This window comes from Cibotium barometz, chromosome 36 (assembly GCF_041138505.1).
Source record: "Cibotium barometz isolate CiBa-2024 chromosome 36, ASM4113850v1, whole genome shotgun sequence".
NCBI lineage: Eukaryota > Viridiplantae > Streptophyta > Polypodiopsida > Cyatheales > Cibotiaceae > Cibotium > Cibotium barometz.
Window position 1 is genome coordinate 25958157 of NC_141081.1, and position 24123 is coordinate 25982279.

Here is a 24123-nt window from a genome sequence, read left to right on the forward strand (position 1 = left end):
ATTCAAGAAAGATTTGCGGCTAAGTGCATCAGCTACCACATTATCTTTCCCAGGGCGGAATTTGATGTCAAAATCATATTCTTGTAGAATTTCAATCCATCTCCTTTGCCGCATGTTGAGGTTAGACTGGGTGAAGATCCACTTTAGACTTTTGTGGTCAGTTACAAGCTGGAATTTGCCTCCCAAGAGATAATGTCTCCATAATTTGAGGCAATGAACAACTGCTAAGAGTTCCAAATCATGGGTGGCATAGTTTGCTTCATATTGCTTCAGCTTGTGGGAAGTATAAGCGACTGGTCTTCCTTCTTGGCCTAAGACACCACCAAGTGCTAGACTACTAGCATCGGTAACCACTTCAAATTCCTTGGAGAAATCAGGAAGCTTTAAGACTGGGGCAGAAGTAATAATGACTTTCAGCTGATCAAAACTGTTTTGATGGATTGGCAGCCACACTATTTTGCAATCCTTCTTAAGAAGATGTGTCAAGGGTACAGCTACCAAGGCATAATCTTTGATAAAAATCCTATACCAACCCGTGATTCCCAAGAACCCACGAACTTCACGAACTGATTTAGGGGGTGGCCATTCTAGAATATCCTTGACCTTGGCGGGGTCTACTGAGATGCCGTCTTTGGAGACGATGAATCCAAGATACTCAATTTGATGAGTAAAGAAGATACATTTGCTCTTCTTGGCATAGAGTTTGTGTCTGCGCAGCAATTGTTTGCAGAACTCTACGCACATGCTCCTCATGCTCTTCCATTGATTTGGAGTAGATTAGGATGTCATCAAAGAAAACAAGCACAAACTCATCCAAGTACGGGCGGAATATATCTTGCATTAGGCGGTTGAAGGTTGCAGGAGCATTGGTTAACCCGAATGACATTACAGTAAACTCATAGTGGCCATAACGGGTATTAAAGGCTGTTTTGGGTATATCTGCTTCCTTGACTTTGATCTGATAGTAACCAGACCTCAAATCTATTTTTGAGAAGACTTTGGCCCCATGAAGCCTGTCAAGAAGTTCATCGATGCGAGGGATAGGATACTTATTCTTGATAGTGACTTGATTTAGCCCTCGATAATCTATGCAGAGGCGGAGAGTCCCGTCCTTCTTTTTTTGGAAAAGAACAGGTGCTCCCCACGGAGAGCTACTGGGGCATACAAATCCTTATTCAATGAGTTGGGAAAGTTGCTCCTTAAGTTCAATGGCTTCAGGAAGGGACATTTTATAGGGAGTTTTTGAGACGGGTTGAGCTCCAGGGATCACCTCGATTTCATGGTCGACTTCTCGAGGAGGCGGTAACCCTGTAAGCTCGTCAGGGAAGATGTCAGAGAATTCTTGGAGCCAAGAGGGTTCTGTCTCCATACTAGGTTCAATGACTTTGTTGAGTTTGACTAAGAAAACTTGCTGACCCTTACGTGTCCCCTTGAGAAGATGTTTCGCCTTGACTACCCTAGACTTAGGTTTTCCTGTGATTCCCTGAACAGATATTACTTGGCCATGCTCATTTTCAAAAGTGATACTCCCCTGGTTACAATGAATGCTAGCTTTGTTTGCAATTAACCAATCCATCCCAAGGATTCCATCATAAATTCCTAGTGGCAAGACTCTAAAGTGACCATGAGTTTGCTCATTACCCAGCTCAAAATCAAGGTTTCCTATAGAGTGGCGAGATACTACTTCTTTCCCACTGGCTAACTCTACAATCATTTTTCTAGCTGATTTTTGACTCAAGTTTAATTTTTGCAAGCACCTAGGAGAAAGGAATGAATGGGTACTGCCACAATCAATCAAAAGCTGAAATGGCTTACCGTGATGAGTGGCGGGGGCTTGGATTACACCAAATTGTTTATTCGGACCTTGGTGTTCTACTGCCGCATGGACGGTGGCGCGCTCTTCTTCAGCCTCTTCCAAGGTTGGTTCTTCACTTATAACACAGGCAGTTCTAGCAACTGTTCCTCCGCGGCCTCTGCCACGACCACTACCTCTTGCACCTTGGTGGGTAGGGGTTCCACGGCCTTGATTTCCTCTGTTACCTTGGGGAAATGATGTTGCCATCTTGGGACAGTTGGCTCTAAAGTGTCCCGGCTCATTGCACTCAAAACACAGAGGGCCTTCTCTGGAAGAAGCAGCATACGAGCGGGGGGGCAAAAGAGTTGCCTTGTCGCCCTCTGTTGTAGTAGGGAAAATTCTGTTGAGGTTTCTTGTAGGGTTGATCTCTAAGGTTTGCCTCAGGGTAAGATCTCTTTTGATTCTTCGGTTTGTTAGCCTTCATTTCTTTCACAAGGGGCTTAGCTCGTATGAGAGTATCCTGTAATGTGCTTGGCCTCATTGCTTCAAGGCGGGAATCTAGGGGTTCATTTAGCCCTTGGCAGAAACGAGCCACTTGCTGGGAAGTAGTCATAGCTGGGGCATACTTCCGAAGGGTAATGAATTTGGAATAGTAGTCCTCAAGAGTTAAGCTGCACTGTCTAAGACTAAAGAACTCATTCATCTTTATGGATTCATGGGATGGAGGAAGATATCTTTCCTTCACTACCTGCTTGATGTCTTCCCACGTTTGAGAATGCTCGGTGACTTCCTTGTCACGGCACCACTGTTTCCACCAGAGTTTAGCATCTCCAGTGAGGCGAAACCGTGCGAGCATAGACTGATTTGCTACTCCAGTACCGGCAGCAGAGAAATAATCGTCCATCGCCTCAATCCAGACTTCAGCATCCTTCTCAACCTTTGAACCTTCTCCTTTAAAGGAGGGAGGTTGCATTTGCTTGAGCAGGAGCTTCTTCTCCTGGGTATCGGTATAAAGCGCATTGGGAAGTGGAGGGTGGTCATCCTGGCCATCATCGTAAAAACAATTTTTAAGATTACAAGATTCATATTTGCACAACGCTTAATTTTTGGAGAGCAAAACCATTGAAATTATTTTATTTCCAAATATTTACAAGGACAAGTTTTATTACAAAGATCTGAGACTAATATAATTAGTCTTATTTGACATCAAGGGAAATTCCTAGGCTTCACTGTGACATAAGGGTAGAGCGGTCCACATATGTGAAATATGGGGGTTCCGCTGTAGTTTCTAAGACTCTAAAAACTGATGGTAAGGGTGGTAAACTCTGGATTGGGGTAGGTCCCAACACTGCTACTCTATCAACAGGTAAGACCTGCATCACTTTGTCATACACCCAACGATCCTGAGGTATGCGAGCCCCATCTATAGTCACCGAGGTGTCGGCCCTGGGGGTACCGACGAACCAAAATAAGCGGATCATCTTCAGCTTCTCAATCCAACGAATCCGCTTAAGGTCGGTGGTAAGGTTCCCAATCTGATCTGCTCGGATGATGAAGTATCTCGGCCCACGACTCCAGAATTCTCTACCCCATCCTCTCTGAATACGAGAGAAATGAGGGAGGGATATCTTCTCTAATATCTGCACCATGGTGTCGCGGAACTCGAAATTCGAGGAGTGACTAGCAGTCTCGAAGATGCATTGGAAAACTAGAAATTTGGAGTAGACATCTTCCTCTTCCTACAATCATTCAAACATCGATTTAATTTATTTGTTTTAGTAGGATGTCTTTACTAATTAGCATTATGTTAGGTAAAAACATTTATTACAAAACAGTCCTTAAACTGCAATTCCTAGGAGCCAAACTTGCTCTGATACCAATTGTAAGGTTCCTCCCTTTAAAAATGGGAGAAACACTTAAGATAGTCCGCTAAGTCTTATCTTGGGAAAAATTTCCTATTCATCGACACCTTGACCCTGTAGAGATTCAAGGATACGATTCATAGGTATGACCTAGCTCTATCCCTATGGGTGATTTGATGTTTAGGAAATCACGCTCCCCCTGCGGGATAGAGCTAGGTCATACTTATGAATCGTATCCTTGAATCTCTACAGGGTCAAGGTGTCGATGAATAGGAAATTTTTCCCAAGATAAGACTTAGCGGACTATCTTAAGTGTTTCTCCCATTTTTAAAGGGAGGAACCTTACACATTTCCACAAAGTGAATGGGCTTTTTCTTTGGATCCAAGCTTTGATGTTGTGAAAAATGTTGTTATGAGGATGGCAAGGCTGGAATTGCGGTTTGAAGTTTGGCCACCTTGGTTTCTTGGATGCCTTCCATCACCTTGGCAGACCCGATGGCCATTCTTGCATGCTACAAGCCATGTTGGATTTGCCATGGGGCATCCAAGAATGGCCCTAGGTTCATTCTTACATGTTCTAATGGCCTCAAAGAAATGTTGCAAAGGTCTTGCAGCACCCAAGAATAGCCTCAACACCATGTTGGAGAGACTTGGGGCATGGCCCTACGGACTTCTTGCATGCTACAATGGCCTCAATGCCATGCTAGAATTACCTTCACGCATCCAAGAATGGGCCTAGGGCCATTTTTACATGCTACAAGCCATGTTGGAATTGCTATGGGGCATCCAAGAATGGCCCTAGGGCCAGTCTTGCATGTCTAATGGCCTCAAAGCCATGTTGCAGAGATCCTGGGGCACCCAAGAATGTCCCTAAGTCCATTCTTGCATGGCCCAAAGCGATTCTTGAATGTTACAATGGCCCCCAAGCCATGTTGGAATTGCCCTAAGGCATCCAAGAATGGCCCTAGGTCCATTCTTGCATGTCATTATGGCCTGAAACTCATTTTGAAATGTGCATTCTCTAATGGCCTCAAAGCCATATTTCTCTTGTGCAAAGCCATGTTGGAGTGACCTAGAGCATCCAAGGATGGCCCTCGAGCCATTCTTGCATGCCCCAAGGCCATCCTAAGCCATTATGGAGTGTGTAAAGCGATGTTCTAATGCCCTCATAACCTGTTTTACAGAGATCTTTTGCGGCACCCAAGAATGGCCCTAAGGCCATTCTTGCATACCATTATGGCCTCTATGACATTTTGGAGTGTGCATGAACTAGTGTCCTCAAAGCCATATTGGAATTGCCTTGAGCATCGAAGAACGGCGCTAGGGAAATTCTTGCATGCCCCAAGACCATTCTTGCATACTACACTAGCCTCAAAGCCATGTTGGAATTCCCCACCATCCAAGGATGGCCCTAGGGCCATTCTTACATGTTCTAATGCCCTCAAACCTATGTTTCTCTTGTGAAAACCATTCTAGAGTGGCCTTGGTTCATGAAATAATGCCCCTAGGGCCATTCTTGCATGCTACAAGCCATGTTGGAATTTCCATGGGCCATCCAAGAACGGCCCTAGGAACGATCTTGCATTTTTTAATGGCCTCCTCAAAGCCATGTTGCCGTGATCTTGGGGCACCAAGAATGGCCCTAGGGCCATTCTTGCATGTTACAATGGTCTGAAAGCCACGTTGGAATTGCCTTCGGGCATCCAAGAATCACTCTAGGGCCATTCTTACATGCCGTTATGGACTCTAAGTCTTTTTGGAGTGTGCATACTCTAATGGCCTCAAAGCCATGTTGCTCTTGTGCAAAGCCATGTTTTACCCTGAGCATCCAAGAATGGCCCTAGGGCCATTTTTGCATGCCCCAAGGCCATTCTTCCATGCTACAATGGCCTCAACATCCTATTGGAATTGTCATGGGGTATCCAAGAATGGCCCTAGGGCCATTCTTACAATCCATGCATCCAAGAATGGCCCTAGGGTGATTCTTGCATGTTCTAATGCCTTCAAAGCTATGCTAATCTTATGAAAAATCGTGTTAGAATTTCCTTGGGGCATCCAATAATGGCCCTAGAGTTGTTCCTACATGCCCCAAGGCCATTCTTGCATGCTACAAGCCATGTTGGAATTGCCATGTGGTATCCAAGAATGGCCCGAGGGCCATGTTGCATGTTCTAATGGCCTCAAAGCCATGTTGCAGAGATCTTGGGGTACCCAAGAATGGCCCTAGCGCCATTCTTTCTTGTTACAATGGCCCTAAAGCCATGTTAGAATCGCCATGGGGTAGCTAAGAGAGGCCCTGGGCCCATTCTTGTGTGCCATTATACCCTCTAAGTCATTTTTGAGTGTTCATGCTCTAATGGCCTCAGAAAAACCATGTTTGAGTGGTTTGGGAGCATGCAAGAAAGGTCCTAGGGCGATTCTTTTATGCCCCATATCCATTCTTACATGCTAAAATGGCCTCAAAGCCATGTGCTATGGGGCATTCACGAGTGGCCCTAGGGCCATGCTTGCATTCCACTATGGCTTGTAACAAATTTTGGAATTTCCTTGGGGCACCCAAGAATTCCCCTAGGGACATTCTTGCATGCTCCAATAGCCTCAAAGACATGTTGCAAAGATCTTTAGGAACTAAAGAATCTCTCTAGGGCCATTCATGCATGCCACAAGGCCATTCTTGCATGCTACAATGGCCTCAAAGTCGTGTTGGAATTGCCCTTGGGCATCTAGGAATGGCCCTAGGGCCACTCTTACATAGCCCAAGTCCATTCTTGCATGCTACAATGTCCTCAAAGCCATGTTGGAATTTCCCAAGGGCATCGAGGAATGGCCCTAGGGCCATTCGTGAATGCCATTATCATCTCTAAGCCATTTTGGAGTGTGCATGGGGCACCCATGTATGGCCCTATAGCCATTCCTGCATGCCCCAAAACCTTCTTGGAATTACCTTGGGCATCCAAGAATGGCCCTAGGGCCATTCTTGCATGCCATGTTGGAGTTGCCCTGAGCATCCAAGAATGGCCCTAGAGCCACTAGGGCCATTCTTGGATGCCATGTTGGAGTTACCCTAAGCATCCAAGAATGGCCCTAGAGCCATTCTTGAATGCCCCAAGACATTCGTGCATACTACAACGGCCTCAAAGCCATGTCAAAATTGTTAAAATTACAGCAATGTGATGAGCTATGGTGGATCAAATGCTAGAATCAACATAATTAACAAAGTGATTAGATGATAATTAAGACATGATTAGTGAGTAATTAACTAATAACTTAATGTAGGCATGGATAATCAAAAACCAGCAAATTAGGCCAATGCCTCAATTTATAGAGTTTACATCCAAGCATCTAATCCCACTGATTTCTCCTTGATTCACTCCACCTCTTTTGCTTGATTCTCTCCACCTCTCCCAAAATATCTCATTAGGCCAATGCCTCAATTTATAGAGTTTACATCCAAGCATCTAATCCCACTGATTTCTCCTTGATTCACTCCACCTCTTTTTCTTGATTCTCTCCACCTCTTTTGCTTGATTCTCTCCACCTCTCCCAGAATATCTCCACACTTCCTAAATCTTCTCATGCTACCCTTTATTCTCTCCCAGTAGATTCTTCTTACCTTTTCACAAGTCCTCCCACATTTACAGATTCTCTTTTACAGTCTCTAGCCAAGGGCTCTTCTCATGCTACCCTTTATTCTCTCCTAGTAGATTCTTCTCACCTTTTCACAGGTTCTCTCACATTTGCAGATTCTCTTTTATAGCCTCTAGCCAAGGGCTTGTTCCCGCACACACCCTATTCACTTGTATATTTCAACAAAATTACCCTAGGGCATCCAAGAATGGTCCTAAGGCCAATCTTGCATGTTATAATTCTCTGAAAGCTATGTTTCTCTTGTGAAAACCTATGTTACATGGGCCCTGGGGCATCCAAGAATGGCCCTAGCACCATTCTTGCATGCCCCAAGGCCATTCTTGCATTCTACAAGCCATGATGGAATTGCCATGGGGAATCCAAGAATGGCCCTAGGGCCATTCTTACATATTCTAATGGCCCCAAAGCCATGTTACAGAGATCTTGGGGTACCCAAGAATGGCCCTAGGGCCATTCTTGCATGCCATTATGGGCTCTATCTCATTTTGGAGTGTGCATGCTATAATGGCCTTAAAGCCATGTTGCTCTTGTGCAAAGTCATTTTGGAGTTGCCCTAAGCATCCAAGAATCACCCTAGGTCCATTCTTGCATGCCCCAAGGCCATTATTGCATTCTACAATGCTCTCAAAGCCATGTGAGAATTGCCCTGAGGCATCCAAGAGTGGCGATATGGCAACTCTTACAAGCCATGCAGCAAAGAATGGACCTAGGGCCATTCTTGCATGTTCTTGCATTCTACACGCCATGTTGGAATTGCCATGGGGAATCCAAGAATGGCCCTAGAACCATTCTTACATATTCTAATGACCTCAAAACCATGTTAGAGAGATCTTGGGGTACCCAAGAATGGCCCTAGAGCCATTCTTGCATGCCATTATGGGCTCTATCTCATTTTGGAGTGTGCATGCTATAATGGCCTCAAAGCCATGTTGCTCCTGTGCAAAGCCATGTTGGAGTTGTCCTAAGCATCCAAGAATCACCTAGGTCCATTCTTGCATGCCCCAAGGCCATTATTACATTCTACAATGCTCTCAAAGCCATGCCAGAATTGCCCTGAAGCATCCAAGAGTGGCAATAGAGCAATTCTTACAAGCCATACACCCAAGAATGGACCTAGGGCCCTTCTTGCATGTTCTTATGCCCTCAGAGCTATATTTCTCTTGTGAAAAACTACATTAGAGTGTCCTTGGGGCATCCAAGAATGGCCCTAGGGCCATTCTTGTGTGCCCAAAGGCCATTGTTGCATGCTACAAGCCACGTTGGAATTGCCATGGGGCATCCAAGAATGGCCCTAGGGTCATTGTTACATAATCTAATGGCCTCAAAGCCACGTTATAGAGATCTTGGGGCACCCAACAATGGCCCTAGGCCCATTCTTGCATGCCATGTTGGTGGAGTTGCCTTGAGCATCCAAGAATGGCCCTAGAGCCATTCTTGAATGCCCCAAGACATTCTTGCATACTACAACGGCCTCAAAGCCATGTCAGAATTACCTTGGGGCATCCAAGAGTGTCCCTAAGGCCAATCTTGCATGTTATAATTCCCTGAAAGCTATGTTTCTCTTGTAAAAACCTATGTTACATTGGCCTTGGGGCATCCAAGAATGGCCCTAGTGCCATTCTTGCATTCTACTACACGCCATGTTGAAATTGCCATGGGGAATCCAAGAATGCCCCTAGGGCCATTCTTACATATTCTAATGACCTCAAAGCCATGTTACAAAGACCTTGGGGTACCCAAGAATGGCCCTAGGGCCATTCTTGCATGCCATTATGGGCTCTATCTCATTTTGGAGTGTGCATCCTAGATTCTGCTCGAGGAATCACCTAGGCTTTCTGGGCGAGGGAAGTTTTTTCTAGATTTGGTTTTGGAAGAACCGCCGGATTAATCTCTTGTCCAGACATTCATGGGCGAGGCCCCGAGTGGGAAACTCTGCCCCACGTGCAAGGTTGCTACTTCCACTGCCAGCACTCCATATTTCGATGCGCAGAGGGGGCACGGGTCTCACATGTACCATTTCCTTGCTTGCTTGTTCTTGCCTCTTGCTTTCCTCCTTAGCTCTCACATAAACTGGCAATTCGATACCATAAATTGAATGTGGGGGGGAGAGAGAGAGAGCTTAAGTTCCCATGCAAGAAAACACACAGGCACACACACACACACACACACACAGACAAGAGAGTGCAAGACACAAGAGAGAGATGGATGGCTGAATTTTCTTCTATCTTTTTCTTTTCTCAATAACCATATGACTAAAAGAAAAGAGTACATACATAAAGGGAAAGTACTCTCCTACAACAACATATAAAGTAGTCGGTCTATAGTGTGATCCCAACTATATGATCTCACGCTATAACTATGCAAAAACTCTAGTACTCCAAAGAGGCTGTCACACATCATGTCATCCATCGGTGGCATATCAACGATAATCTCACCAACCATGCCAGTGGCATAAGTGCGGAAGCTATCACCCAGGCAGATCATCAATGTTGTAGGATCCCTCTCCCCACTATGCAATGAATTCAGGGGTGCTAGCACTAGAAGTAGCACTTCTTGTGTGGGGTAGGGTCCCACACTCGGGGCTCGCCCACAGATATCCAGACAAGAGACTAATCCATTGGTTCTTCCAAAACCGAATCCGAAAAAACTTCCCTTACCCGGAAAGCACGGGCAATTCCTCCTGGTGGTGGATAACTTTTCTCTAACGTAGTCAAAAGTCTTATCTAATAGAACTGATTTGACCGAACCCATAAGTCCCATAGTCAGATCAGGAAAAAGATTGCACTTGGATCATAGAGACCAACGCTTTTTTCCTCATTGAGAGGCACAACCGTTGATTCTTTTCCATAGAATAATTTTTGTCCGGTATTTACTTCATCTATCATACCATAACAGAATTGAGTCTCAATAAATTGAGTCTCAATTTAGGGATCCATCAGTCCAGCCTAACCCCATCCAGTCCCATGGGTTAGCCAACTGCCCAACCACTGTAGTGATGGGATCCATTTAGGAATTCGGTTAGGTTTTGTCCCGGGTACCAGGGAAAAGAGTTCCCAGGCCCCCTAACCGTATATTCATGCAAACTTAAAACTAGTCACACCACTTACACACCCAATATGAAATTACCTTTTTCACAGAATCAACTATCTTTAAAAACAATCATTTAATGAAACCATTGAGTCACTGATCCTAATCCTCAAAATCTCTGATTAAATCCTTATTTCTAATCATTCCTTCATCGGTGTACCTATGGCATCATTGGCAACCAGAACGCTCACCACCTGTCCACTCAGGGGCCTTTTCGATAGTTCCTATCTCATAGTAACCGGCAATATATTCACATATCAAAATGGAAACTCCGTTGAAGATCAGCAAGATCAACCAACGGATCCATATAAAAGGGCCATGGACTCAACCGTTGAGGACCAGCAAGGTCAATCAACCAGATCCATGCCCGAATTCAGAAAACAACTCTTGCTCCTTGTTCCAATATCTTCCACGACACATGTGTGGGTATCGTCGGTGACCCAGAGCCCGAGCACTGTATGGTCAACACCCTCTAGGATCCTTCACAGGTGACCTAGCGCTTCACTCATAAACCGCTTCCTTAGTCCCTCATCCACCGTACCGGAAGCTCACCATTTTAATTGAACCGAGGCTGGTCAAGACCTTGGCCAAACTTGCTACATGAGACGTCCTCTATTGACTCTCCGTCAGCCGTTGCAACTTATTAGATTAGATCTCCACGACCTCATTCACAAGACGGTCAAAATGCTTCCCCAGCATTCTTGACATAAAACATTCATTAAAAAACAGGTCATAAATACAGTTTCTATAACGTACTCTCATCTTTCCACATTGTTCCCCATCAACCACATTATTTAATTCCACAATCACTTCACAAGTATTCCTTTTCTCATCCAATCACATCATTTTTATCTTATCACATCTTTCCTCAATTTATCCTCATCAGATCTCATTCACTCGCATCTACCCATATCCACATCTCATCACATCACATTCGTTCACATCTCATCCATTCAGACCACATCACATTCCCTCACAACTCATCCATTCATTTTACCTCACATCTTATTCATTCACATCTATCCCGATTCACATCCCATCACATCACATTCATTCATATCCATCACATTCATTCTCATCCTCACCATTATATCACATCACTTCTATCCACATCATATCTCATTCATACACATATCTCATTCATCCACATCCATCCAATCGTTCACATGTACGACTACTCATATCTATCCATACATTCATATCTATCACTTCACATCCACATATATTCATGTCACATCACATCACATTCTTTCACATACACATCTATATCCGTTCTTTCACATACATTCACATCCATTCTTCACATACACATTCACATCCGTTCTTCTCATACACATCCTTATCCATTCTTTCACATACTCATTCACATCCATTCCTTACATACACATTCACATTCATTATCATTACATACATTCACTCCCATCCCATATCATTTATTTACATTTTGATTCACATGACATGACATCTCATCTCATCCACCTCACATTCTCATCCATCCACCTCTATTTACATCACATCCATCCATCCATTCATTCCCATCTATCTGATTCACATCACATCTCATCATTTCTATCCACATCACATTCTCATCACTTCTATTCATATTACATCCATCCACCCATTCATTCACATCTATCTGACTCTCATCACATCTATTCTCATCACATTCATTTAAACATAGAATTTAAGACCATTCTAATTTTTGATATAAAGATTCTTTACGCATCTATTTGTGCATAAAATCAACTTCACTGGGAATAACACTTTTAACAAAATCCTTTTATGCATCTATTAATGCATGAATTCAATTTTAAAGAAAATAACACTTTTAAAATAAAAATAAATCCTTTATGCATCTTTCTATGCATAAAATCAATTTTAATGAAATTAACACTTCTGGAATAAAAATAAATCCTTTATGCATCTTTCTATGCATAAAATTAATTTTAATGAAAATAACACTTTTGGAATAAAAATAAATCCTTTATGCATCTTTCTATGCATAAAATCAATTTTAAATGAGAATAAAACTTTTGATATAAAAATAAATTCCTTTATGCATCTTTCTATGCATAAAATCAAAATTAATGAGAATAGCTCTTTTGAAATAAAAATAAATTCCTTTATGCATCTTTCTATGCATAAAATTAAATTTAATGAGAATAACTCTTTTGAAATTAAAAAAAATCCTTTATGCATCTTTCTATGCATAAAATCAAAATTAAGGAGAATAACTCTTTTGAAATTAAAAAAAATTCCTTTATGCATCTTTTTATGCATAAAATTTATTTTAATGAAAATAACACTTTTGGAAATAAAATAAATCTTTTATGCATCTTTCTATGCATAAAATCAAATTTGATGAGAATAACACTTTTGAAATAAAAATAAATCTTTTATACATATTTCTATGCATAAATTCAATTTTAATGAGAATAAAACTTTTGATTTAAAAATAAATTCCTTTATGCATCTTTCTATGAATAAAATCAAAATTAATGAGAATAACTCTTTTGAAATAAAAATAAATTCCTTTATGCATCTTTCTATGCATAAAATCGAAATTAATGAGAATAACTCTTTTGGAATAAAAATAAATTCCTTTATGCATCTTTCTATGCATAAAATCAAAATTAATGATAATAACTCTTTTGGAATAAAAATAAATTTCTTTATGCATCTTTCTATGCATAAAATTAATTTTAATGAAAATAATATTTTTGGAATAAAAATAAATCTTTTATGCATCTTTCTAGGCATAAAATCAAATTTGATGAGAATAACACTTTTGGAATAAAAATAAATCTTTTATGCATCTTTCTATGCATAAATTCAATTTTAATGAGAATAAAACTTTTGATATAAAAATAAATTTCTTTATGTATTTTTCTATGCATAAAATCATTATTAATGAGAATAACTCTTTTGAAATTTAAAAAAATTTCTTTACGCATCTTTCTATGCGAAAATCAAAATTAATGAGAATAACTCTTTTAAAATAAAAATAAATTTCTTTATGCATCTTTCTATGAATAAAATCAAAATTAATGAGAATAACTCTTTTGAAATAAAAAGAAATTCCTTTATGCATCTTTCTATGCATAAAATCAAAATTAATGAGAATAACTCTTTTGAAATAAAAATAATTCTTTTAGAAAGCACAAACGGAAGGAATTACTCTTTTAGAATAACCTTATGATAAACTTTAGTTCTATAAAATTTAAGAAAATTTTGCCATAACCTCCTTTGTATGGTTGACTATTTCTCAATTTTAACATTCAATTTATGACTTGAATTAATCCAATTTGAATTCTAATATCTCTAATCTACTCCATTTTTAAAAAATTAAGAGAGTAAACAATGAAAAGAGTTTAATCGATCATTTAATTAAACTTTCTAGGATCAAGAAGGGCTAAATTGTAAAGAAGAGAAGGGGGTGGCCTTTCCATCCAAGGCATAGCATTAGATTTTAATTCAAACATTTTCAAAGCATAAAATTTAAGAAAACCATAGATTTAAAATTCACAATAAGTAAGAATTAAGCTTACATGGACTTTGTAAGCTTTCCTTTAGCTTGAGGGATTGAGGGTTCTACTCTTGTTTGTAGCAAGAATGGCCACTAGTTCTTTTGGAGAGGATTTAGTCAAAAATAATTGAATTATCAAGTAAATTCAATCTATTTGACTCTGGAAAAAGGAGTAGTATAACAGTGCATAAAAGTGGAGGGAGGCTTCTATTTATAGGAGAAAGTGAGCCTCTAACAAGAAAACTGATTCTAGAATTTTTCAAATCAATTTGGTCACTTTTTGACCATTTTTAGGTCACTTTAGCTTACTTTTTGGATCTAGTTGAAACAGGAGAGAGGAGAGATAAAAATACCTCATTATTTGTGAGTTTAAAACTCATTCTCACATGTGAAATAGGTGCCTCCTTCATGAGGGAAATTTCCCACACACTGAGGTGTCAAAAATGCATCATTTCCTCTAAATATCTCTTCTTTTTTAACTAATAAACCTTGTCCTTAGTCAACTCTTCATCTTATGTAAGTATTTACTCATTTTTGGGAGATTTTTCTTTTATTCTTCAATTTATCTCCTCCCTTTATTTGGATTAATCTTATTGGTCCATAGGAACCTTAATCCAAAATTTTTAAAAAATCTAGAACCTCAGGCTAAGGTCCTTTTTATAGAAACTGAATTATCTCTCTCTAGAATATTTTCTCTCTCTAGGCCAAAACAGATAAAAACAAGATCTGTTATTATTTTGAAAAGGGGATTGATTACACGAAAAGAATCTAGACATCTTATGGTTTTTATGATTTTTGTCTTCTCTAAAATGAATATGATGTTATGCCTCATTGAAAAAAGGCATTCCCCTCTCTTCTTTAGTAAATCCAACCATTCTTTATCCTAGATGAATTATTAATGGATAAAATCAAGTTTTTCATAATGTTTCTCTTAAATAAGTAAAAAATATTTACATTAGAATGATTTAAATAGTCTTGGTGAAATTCTATTTAATTTTAGAGAGTTAAGAATTGAAAAATGGTCAACCATACAAAGGAGGTTATGGCAAAATTTTCTAAAATTGTGTAAAAAAAGTTTTACTTTTTTCATATATGTATTCTTAAAGTGTTAATTTTCATCCTAGGGATAGAAAAATGCATACTAAAAATGATTTGTATGCATAAACATAGGCATAAAAGATTTTTTTTATATTAAAAGTGTGATTTTCATCATAAATGATTTTTATGCATAAATGGATACATAAAAGAAATTATTTTATATTAAAAGAGTGATTTTCATCATAAATGATTTGTATGCATAAAAGATTTTTTTTATATTAAAAGTGTGATTTTCATCATAAATGGATTTTATGCATAAATTAGATGCATAAGAGAAACTCTTTTATTCTAAAAGTGTAATTCCTACTAAATTGGATTCATGCATAGAAACATGCATAAAGAATTTATTTTAATCCAAAAATGATATTCTCATCAATTTTGATTTTATACATAGAAAGATGCATAAAGAAATCTATTTTTATTTCAAAAGAGTTATTTTCATCAATTTTGATTTTATGCATAGAATGATGCATAAAGAAATCTATTTTTATTTCAAAAGAGTTATTTTCATCAATTTTGATTTTATGCATAGAATGATGCATAAAGAAATCTATTTTTATTTCAAAAGAGTTATTTTCATCAATTTTAATTTTATGCATAGAATGATGCAGAAAGAAATCTATTTGTATTTCAAAAGAGTTATTTTCATCAATTTTGATTTTATGCATAGAATCATGCATAAAGAAATCTATTTTTAGTTCAAAAGAGTTATTTTCATCAATTTTGATTTTATGCATAAAAGACTGATTTTTAATTCAAAAGTGTCATTCTCATTTAAAATGAATTTATGCATAGGAAGATGCATAAAAGATTGATTTTTATTTCGAAAGTGTTATTCTCCTTAAAGTGGAAGAATATATGTGGATGTGAATATGATGGATACGAACGAGAATAGAGGCGATGAGATGTGATGTAAATTGGATAGATATGAATGATAAGGGATGTGAATGAATGATATAAGATGTGAATGAATATGATAACACATGAATCGGGATGTGATCTGATGATAAGGGATGTGAATGGATGTGAATGGATGTGATGTGATGTGAATCGGGATGTGAATGAATGATAAGGAACGTGAATGAAGGTGTTAGCATGTGAATCGAGATGTGAATGAATGAAATGTGATGTGAAGTGGATGTGATAAGATGCAATGTAAACTGAATATATATTAATGTATGAGAAGTGATGAGATGTATGGGTAGATGCAAGTGGATGAGATATAATGAGGATAAATGAAGAAATAAGTGATGAAATAGAAAAAGATGTGATTAAATAAAAATGGAAAATGCTTATGAAATGAATGTGGATTGATGTAGATGAATGTATGAATAATGTGGATTAACATGTGGATTGATGTAGATGAAGGTATGAATAATGTGGTTTGATGTGGATGGATGTATGGATGATGTGGGTTGATGGGGATAGATGTATGGATGATGTGGATTGATGTGAATGAATGTATGGATGATGTGGATTGATGTGGATGATGTGGACTAATGTGTGGATGATGTGGATTGACGTGTGGATGATGTGATTGGATGTGAATTGATGTGGAAATGATGTGATGTGATAGGGATCGATGAAGTAAAATTGTGGTAAGATGAGAAAAGATGGGGACTAATATGTAAGGATGTAGAGTGATTGAGAAAAGATGGAAATACTGTTGGGACTATAATTGTATGTGAAATCTGTTTTTAAATGATTGTTTTATGTCAAGAATGCTTGGGTAGCATTTTGACCGTCTTGTGAATGAGATCATGGAGATCTATCTGTTAAAGTTGCAACTGCTAGACGGAGAGTCAATGGAGGACGTCTCACGTAGCAAGGTCGGCCGAGGTCTTGACCAGCCTCGATTTGATTAAAATGGTGAGCTTCCGGTACAGTGGATGAGGGACCAAGGAAGCGGCCTATGAGTGAAGCGCTAGGTGACCTGCGAAGGATCCTAGAGGGCGCTGACCATATGGTGCTCGGGCTCTAGGTTGCCGAAGATACCCACAAGTACGTCGGGGAAGATATTGGAACAAGGAGGAAGAGTTGTTTTCTAAATTTGGGTGTGGATCTGGTTGATTGACCTTGCTGGTCCTCAACGGATGAGTCCATGACTCTTTTATATGGATCTGTTGGGTGATCTTGCTGATCTTCCACTGCTGATCTTCCACGGAGATTCAATTTTGTTATGTGAATATATTGCCGGTTAGTATGAGCTAGGAACTATCAAAAAGGCCCCTGTGTGAACAGGTGGTGAGCGTTCTCGTTGCCAATGATGCCATAAGTACACCGATGAAGGAATGATTGGAAATAAGGATTCAACTAGAGAATTTGAGGATTGTGATCAGTGACACAATGGTTTCATTAAAGGATTGTTTTAAAGATTGCTGATGCTAAGAAAAAAGGCAATTTCATATTGGGTGTGTAAGTGGTGTGACTAGTTTTATGTTTCCATGAACATCCGGCTAGGGGGCCTAGGAACTCTTTTCCCTGGTACCCGAGACAAAACCTAACCAAATTCCTAATTGGATCCCATCACTACAGTGGTTGGGCGGTTGGCTAACCCATGGGACTGGATGGGGTTAGGCTGGACTGATGGATCCCTAAATCGAGACTCAATTTCTGTTTAGTTCGATAGATGAAGTAAATTCCGGACAAAAAATATTCTATGGAAAAGAATCAAGGGCTGTGCCTCTCAATGAGGAAAAAAGCGTTAGTCTCTATGATCCAAGTACAGTCTTTTTCCCTTATCTGACTATGGGACTTACGGGTTCGGCTAGTTGACCTCAGTTAGTTAAGGCTTTTGACTATGTTAGGGAAAAGTTATCCTAGTGGAATCGCCTGTGCTTTCCGGGCAAAGGAAGTTTTTCCAAGTTCGCTTTTGGAAAAACCAATGGATTAGTCTCTTGTCCAGATATCCGTGGTGGGCGAGGCCCCGAGTGTGGGACCCTACCCCATGCAAGAAGTGCTACTTTCGCTGCTAGCACCCCTGAATTTGTTGCGCGGTGGGGACAGGGATCTTACAATTAAAATAATGGATAATTTTATTTAGTTTTAAGAGAAATTTTATATAAATTTATTTTATGATGAAAGAGGAATTCCCATGACATTTGGAATTCTAAATGGTAAAAGTGGAATTCTTGGCGTATTTGAAATAAATGGATATTTTTATTAAAGAAAAGAGAAATTTTAGATAAATTTATTTTATGATAAAAGAGGAATTCCCATGTTATTTGGAATTCCATCATTTAAATGCAAAAAGAGGAATTCCCATGATATTTGAGATCCAAGAAATTAAATGAAAAAAGAGGAATTTTTAGCATAATTCAAATTATGAGTATTTATCAAAAGTGGAATTTTGAGCATTATTAATTTTATTGGGAAATACGAGTAAAATCGATTTTTGTAAATCCCGTGAATCTTTTACTCAAAAGAAGAATATTAAATATATTTCACTTGAGAAATTTGAGAAAGAATATGAAAATATCCATCGAGAAAAAGTACCTTTAACTAGGCCAAGAAATTGGCAAAAATTTTAGAAAAGTCCCATCGGTATCGAAAGTAAAAAATGTTACTAAATGTGAATAGATGTGAATACGATGTGATAAGATGTGAGTGGATGTGATAAGATGTGAATGTGATGTGATGTAAATGAATGTGGATGTGGATGGGATGTGATGTGATGTAAATGGATGTGGATGTGGATGTGAAGAGATGTGGATGGGATGTGATGTGATGTAAATGGATGTGGATGTGGATGTGAAGAGATGTGGATGGGATGTGATGTGATGTAAATGGATGTGGATGTGGATGTGGATGTGATGTGATGTAAATGGATGTGGATGTGGATGTGGATGTGGATGTGATGTGATGTGATGTAAATGGATGTGGATGTGGATGTGGATGTGATGTAATGTTAATGAAATGTAGGTGATGTGATGTGGATGCAATGAATGTGATGAATATGGGTGTGATGGATGTGATGGATGTGAATGGATGTGAATGGATGTGAATGGATGAGATGTGATGTGAATGGATGTGAATGTAATGTGATTATATCTAAATGGATGTGAATGTGATGTGATTATATCTAAATGGATGTGATGCGATGTGAATATGATATGATGAGGTGTAAATGGATGTGAGTATGATGTGATGAGATGTGAATGGATGAGATGTGATGTGAACGGATGTTATGAGATGTGATGTGAATCAGGGTAGATGTGAATGGATGAGATATGATGTGAATGGATGTGATGAGATGTGATGTGGATATGGGTAGATGTGAATGGATAAGATGTGATGTGAACGGATGTGATGAGATGTGATGTGAATAGGGGTAGATGTGAATGGATGAGATGTGATGTGAATGGATGTGATGTGATGTGGATACGGGTAGATGTGAATGGATGAGATGTGGATAGATGTGATGAGATGTAATATGATGTGATTGGATGAGGATGGATGAAGACGATGGGAATACATATGACTAGATGTGGAATATGCAATGTAAATTGATGCAGAAGAATGTGGAATAACGAGAAAGGATGTGGAACAATGTGGAAAGATGAGAGTTTGTTAAAAACTGTATTTATGACTTGTTTTTAAATGACTGTTTTCTGTCAAGAATGCTGGGAAAGCATTTTGACCATCTTGTGAATGAGGTCATGGAGACCTAATGGATAAAGTTGCAATAGCTGATAGAGAATCAACGGAGGACGTCTCGCGTAGCAAGGTCGACCGTCTTGACCAGCCTCGGTTTGATTTAAATGGTCAGCTTCCGGTACAGTGGATGAGGGACCAAGGAAGCGGCCTATGAGTGAAGCGCTAGACATGCGAAGGAGCCTAGAGAGTGCTGACCATACGGTGATCGGGCTCTAGGTTGCCGAAGATACCCACGCGTGCATCGAGAAAGAAAATGGAACAAGGTGTTAGAGTTATTTTCTGAACTCAGGCATGGATCTCGTTGATTGTCCTTGCTGGTCCCTCAACGGATGAGTCCATGGCTCTTTTATATGGATCTATTTGTTGATCTTGCTGATCTTCAACGGAGAGTCCATTTGGATTTTCATAAGTGAATATATTTTTGAGTACTATGAGCTAGGAACTATTGAAAATGCCCCTGAGTCAACAGGTGGTGAGGAGCGTTTTGGTTGCAAATGCTCTGCAAATGATGCCATAGGTACACCGATGAAAGAATGATTGGAAATTAGAATTCAACCTGGATATTTTGGAGGATTATGATCAGTGATACTATGGTTTCATTAAAAGATTGTTTTAAAGAGTTGAATATGTGAAACATGCAATTTCATATTGGGTGTGTAAGTGGTGTGACTATCTTAAAGTTTGCTTGAAGCGCCGACTAGGGGGCCTGGGAACTCTTTTCCCTAGTACCCGGGGCAAAACATAACCAAATTCCTAAATGGATCCTATCACTACAATGGTTGGGTGGTTGGCTAACCCATGGGACTGGATGGGGTTAGGCTGGACTGATTGATCCCTAAAATGAGACTCAATTCTGTTATGGTACGATAGATGAAGTAAATCTCGGATAGTCTTTGTTCTATGGAAAAGAATTAACGGATGTGCCTCTCAATGAGGAAAAAAACGTTGGCCTCTATGATTTAAGTGCATGTCTCTTCCTTGATCTGAACATGTGACTTATGGGTTCGGTCCGGTCAGTTTGGTTAGTTAAGGCTCTTGACTATGTTAGAATAAAATATCCCAGAGGAATCGCCCGTGCTTTCTGGGCGAGGGAAGTTTTTTTGGGTTCGGCTTTAGAAGAACCGAGGCTAACAAGGGTGTCACAATACCCAAGGGGTGGTGAAGAGCAGAGAGGGTTTCTATCCCTAGTCGATGTCAATGACTAGAGAGGGTTGCTATCCCGATGTTGAATGATGATGACGACCAGAGAGGGTTTCTATCCCTAGTCGATGTCAATGACCAGAGAGGGTTGCTATCCCGATGTTGAATGATGATATGACCAGAGAGGGTTGTTGTCCCAATGTTGAATGATGATGAGCAGAGAGGGTTGTTGTCCCAATGTCGAATGATGATGAGCAGAGAGGGCTACTTTCCTGATTTCAAAGGATGATGAGGCAGAGAGGGTTAGGATGATGAGTAGAGTGTGTGTTGCTATCTCAAGGTGAGCTACAGGAGAAAAACACAGATGTGATGGATGTAGAGGGGGTTATTGTCCCGAGCTGTGCTACAGCAAAAAAACACTGATGTGAATGCAGAGAGAACTGTTGTCCCAAGATGTGATACAGTAGAAAATTACAGATATGGTGAAGATCCAAGTTGTTGTAGGTCAGTAGCAGCAACCGGTAGAAGCAGCAGAAGATCTTGAGTATGAGGTCCATTATCATGTGGACCTTGTTGCTACGATGAAGCAATTCATATATATATGGTTTGGGCTGCTCGTCGGCCCAGTGCAGGGGCTGTTGGCCCAGCAACACAAGACCAAAATCCAAAAATAAATAAAATAAAATAACCCCTTTTAGGGTTGGTAAAAATACCATTTTCACACAAGGTTGGGACTAGTAGTGTTGCCTTGTTCCAAAAATCTAAACTACTTAGAGGGCCTATTCTAGCCCTGTTTTCTCAATGGTGGAAGAGAACTAGGGTACAAGGTTTTGTGTGTAGTATGTTAATATTTTTACTTGAAGCATATCAAATCTCATGAGATTTTGACACCAAGAGGTAGGTGTTTGTTGCAGGTGTGAAAAGTATCTATCTAATAGTAGCTGCCGCCGCAGGACTTTATGAAGACCAAAGGGACTTACAAGTTGTTGGGGGCCTTCTCCTTTGAATTTGGGCATGAAACTTGATATTTGGGTGTTATAAAAGTCAAGGAACAAATCTATATAGTATTTCCCTTTTGGGGTCTATTGAGGAGGTGCAGGAGAAGGGTTAGTATCTGGTCCAAAGCATCTCCAACTGCGAGTTTGTAGCCAGCTGAAGGAGATTTGAGTTGGATCTTGGTGTGTAGGTGGACTAGAGGTAGACGATTTCTCCCATTAACTATGGTAGCATTTGGACAAGTGGAAGTGGTCCTAGGTCGACATGCTCTAGCTGGGGTGAACATGATGCTAGATGCTAGCCTGAAGGCCAGTGAAAGACACAGTTGAACCACCAAAAAAGCCTCAGATATTCCTCATGACCCGTGACATCTCTGTATACCTATGGTCAGGTTTGGTGAGAGAGAAGCACCTGTTGTGCAGCCTATAGAGAGAGAAGCACCTGCTGTCTAGCCTATAGAGAGAGAGAAGCACCTGTTGTCTAGCATGTAGGGAGAGAAGCCCCTGTTGTCTAGCCTCTAGAGAGAGAAGAACCTTCTATCCAATCTCCATGACCCGTGACATATCCATATACCTCTAGTCAACCTTGTTGAGAGAGAAGCACCTTCTATCCAGCTTGCTTGTACACAAAGAGAACAACAAGCGGCGGAGCCCTTGAGAGAGAAAGAGGCCACTATCTAGCCCTTTGTACCTATTGTCCAGCCCTCTCAATCTACTATCAAGCCCTCTATACTTGTTGTACATCCGTCTATACCTACCATCCAACACTAGACCGAAAACACAGTGGGTGGCTGTAGAAAGAGAAAATAGCCCCGTCCACAACTCTATTGGGAGAAAGGTCACAACCCGGACATCTCTATATAAAGAGATATAACAACCCAAAAATCTTGAATCTTAGTGTTTCTTCCTATCTCTTTCTTGGTGTTTTGTTGTGCAGTATGGGTTGTAGCTTGTCCAATAGGTAGTTCTAAGGGTTGTATGTGCGACGTGTTTTGGATCCAGGAGGGGAGCTTGAGGTGTGAGAGATAGTAGAAAATAAGATTTGCAAAGTGGAATCCTTGTAGTACGAGTTTTTTAGTTAGTGGGAGTGTGGAAGGTAGGATATTGGGTCTAGCAGTGTTTCCTTGTTCCAAAAATCCAAACTAGTCATAGTGTCTTATTCCAGCCTTTTTTTTTCAATGTTGGAAGAGAACTAGGGTACAAGGTTTTTTATGGAGTATTTCCATATTTTGTACTTGAATCATATCAAATCTCATAAGATTTTGACACCAGGAGACAGGTGTTTGTAGGTGTGAAAAGTACCTATCTCATAAGATTTTGATACCAGGAGACAGGTGTTTGTAGGTGTGAAAAGTACCTATCTGATGTAGTAGGGACTGCATAAGGACCCAAGGGACTTATAGGTTGTTAGGGGCCTTCTCCTTTGAAGTTGGGCATGAAACTTGATATGTGGGTCCTATACAAGTCAAGGAACAAATATGTAGGGTTTCCTTCTTTTTGTGTCTACTGAGGAGGTGCATTAAAAGGGGTAGTGTTTGGTCCAAAGCATCTCTAGTAGCAGCCAGCTTCCAACCATCTTAGAGGGCTAATGAGAGGGATTGTGAAAAGGAGATTTATGTTGGAGCTTGGCGTGCAGGTGGAATAGAGGTTGAGGATTTCTCCCATCAAGTTTGGTAGTTTTTAGAGACAAGTGGAAGTGGTCCTAGGTCGTTGACATGGAGTTGATATTATGCATGCTCGGGAGAAGGCCCAACATGAAGTAATGTACCACCATGGTGGCAAGAAAGTTTGCCACCATGGTGGTACATGCTCGAGAGAAGGCCCAACATGAAGTAATGCTCGGGAGAAGGCCCAACATGAAGTAATGTACCACCATGGTGGCAAGAAAGTTTGCCACCACCACCACTCACCGGCTAAGGAGAACCTCAGAGAACTCCAATACAAAAGCTTCTTCTAAATGCTCACCAAGATGGTGATGGACTAGAGTTCCCCTTGCAATCCACTGGAAATCCTCAACTCAGTGCCAAGTCTTTCACGTACACGCCTGTGCCATGGCTAATGTTCAACACACATGAACTATCTTAATCCCTTATTTTAGTGTAGCAATCAGCATAGTAGCATCAAAGTCATGGTCAGCATCTGCATTAGCATCATCATCTTCATTATCATGAGGAATACAGAAGGGTTGTCGGCTAGACGTAGGCCTTTGTACAGTAGCCAATCAGGTGTTCAGTTCATTGGGCAGTAGTTTTGGCAAGGCAATAGAAAAAAGCACATGATTTATTAGTATTTTATTTAGTTTATTGTCCATAGCAT